Below are 2,667 nucleotides of genomic sequence, written 5' to 3' on the forward strand. Positions count from 1 at the left end.
TAAATTAAAAATCAGTAATACATCCATTTGAGGACAGTCAGCTCTTCCGCTGCCTGGTTCACACCCCGAATGCCCACAGCAGCTCGGGCCGGGCCTGGGCCTAAGTCAGGGTCAGGAACCCGATCCCCACTTCCCCCGAGGGTGGCAGGGACCCATGTACTTAGTAGCAAGAAGTTGCCATTAGGAGCAGAGCTGGGACTTGAACCCAGGCACTGTGCTGTGGGACGCAGGTGTCCCAGGCAGTGCCTTAGCCGCTGCATGCACCTGGCGACCCTGCAACCCAGGCAAAGGCCCCCGCAGGGTCAGGCCTCAGGCCCAGACAGCCCAGTGGGACGGGCAGACCACACCGGGGAGCAGCAGCTGGCCCAGGGCCACGGGCTCTGAGCAACCACAGAAGTCGCCCCGAGAAGCCTCCTCGCTCACCCAGGCCCCACTCTGCCCAGACCTCCTGGTTCGGCTGGGGTGAGGCAAAGCTTTTCCTACCGCCATCCAAGAGCGGAGGACGGTGTGTTCCCCGTGGCTCCCACAGAGCCGAGACCACCGCCTGGACCCAGGTCTGGGCTGCAAGTGGACACAGTGCAGGCGGCAGGAGCTCGGCGCCACCTTCCGACCCAAAGCAGAGGTGAACATGGGATCCCGGCAGCCGCAGGCCAGGAGTGGGGGTCTCCCTTCGCCAGCTCAGCAGCCCCTCTGCGCTCCACCTGCAAGAGCAGGAAGCAGACACCCTGAGGTTCCTGGCAGTCTCTCCCCGCTCCGGCCCGTCTCCCCAAACCCTGCTCTGCCCTGCCCTGCCCAACGCCCGTCCCTTGGTCTGAAGGAAGAGGCCTGTCTCCTCCCGCCCTGCCGCCTCGGAGGCCTGTCCAGGCCCCTCGCCTGGCCAGCTGACAGGAACAGCCCCAGGGACAGCTTTTATCAGGGATGTGCTGGACACACACACAGGCTCAGCGCCGTCACTGAGGGGCAGGCGGCAGGAGACGGTGGTGGTGCCCCTGCCCAACCCCCAATCCTGGCCCTGAAGCCACTGGCTGACCCACAGCCTAACTCCGCCCCCTGCCTCCTCTCAAGCAGAGATGGGCAAGGTCTGTGACAGCCGGGCCCGTGGGGTCACTGGGCGGCCTGGCCGGGCGTCGGCACGACCCAGACCGGCCCAGAGACCTAAAGTGACCATCCCTGGGGCCGGCGTGGTGGCGTTGCCTGCGATGGCGGCACCCCTGTGCGAGCACCAGCTGAGTCCTGGCTGCACCGCTTCCGACCCAGCTCCCTGCTGACGCGTGGGACGGCTCCAGTGCTCGGGCCCCTGCACCCACCCGGGAGCCGGGTCCAGCCGCTGCCACTGCAGCCACCCAAGTAACGCAGCGGACAGGAGGCAGAGGGTCACTCTGCCTTCGTGATCAGTAACAATCATAACATAAAGGACGGACGACATGGCGGGAGGAGGCATGGGACCCACAGAGGCCTGCACACGGCCGTTCCCAAGCGGCCCAGGATGTGCTGTCCATGTCCACGTCCACGCACTGCGACATGCGTTAACAAGGGACGCTGACAGCTGACCGTCCCCAGCAGGGCCCACCAAGCAGCACTGCCACTGAGACCCTCCCCGGCAGCCAGCTGCTGCAGGAGCCGCCAGCGGGACACGAGGCCAGCACTGCTCATGCCAGCGACTCGCAGCGCAGCCACGCCGGCCACATGAGCCGGAACCAAGCTCCTCGGTGGGCCCAGAGGAGCCTGTACCACACGGGCGCAACGGAGACTAGTCTCCTCCAGGGGGTGAGCACACTGGGCGTCCCTAGAAATGGGGAACCTGAAGGGAGAGCCGGGGTGGGGACACAGACCTTCCACCGCCGACTTTTCAGATGGCCACGACCACCAGGGCGGGGCCGGGCTGCAGCCAGGAGCCAGGAGCCAGGAGCCAGGAGCCAGGAGCCAGGAGCCAGGAGCGGGTGCAGGCCCCGTCCTCCTGCCTTTCCAGGCACAGAGCAGGGGACTCCTCCGTGGGATGCCGGCGCTGCGCCACCGGGCCAGCCCAGTGCCTACTACCTAAATGCACACACGGCAAGGACAAGGGGTGGCCGGGAGCAGCGCACCCTGACCCTGACCCTGACCCGCAGCACAGGGGCGGCCCAGGGCCTCCATGCAGCCCGCCCTGCCCGTCTCGGGACAGCCTGCACCACCACTGCTGTGAAGACAGCCGCGCGGTGCCGTTCAGGGTGCCCACGACAGCCCAGCGCTGCTTCCTAACCTCTGCCCCGCCCTGGCTCCTGGTACCACCAGCTCCCCCGCGACCAGACCTGGACCCTGGGAGCTCTCGCTCCCCCCCACAGGCCTGCAGGTGGACCCCAATCTCGGCTTCCACCCCCCCCCCCAGCTGCAGCACCACACAGGCCTGCAGGGGCTCCCACCTGATCATGCCCCACGCCACTGCCCCACGCCCTCCACCTCCACCCCCAGCCCGGGGCCCAGCAAGCTCCAGCTGACCCATCGGCGCCCCCAAGGGGCAGAGACCCTCTCTGCATCCCACGTCCGCCCTCCCTGGCATGTTGTGGAAACCCTCGACACTCCACCCACTCAGCTCCGTGCCGGAGCCTGTGCCTGGCCGCGCCCAGGGAGGCCCCCACAGAGACCCCCTCGGAGACCCCCACGGAGACCCCGAGCCCACCATGGCAGCCC

This window comes from Oryctolagus cuniculus, chromosome 16 (genome assembly GCF_051225735.1).
Source record: "Oryctolagus cuniculus isolate XC-2025 breed Fujian yellow rabbit chromosome 16, ASM5122573v1, whole genome shotgun sequence".
NCBI lineage: Eukaryota > Metazoa > Chordata > Mammalia > Lagomorpha > Leporidae > Oryctolagus > Oryctolagus cuniculus.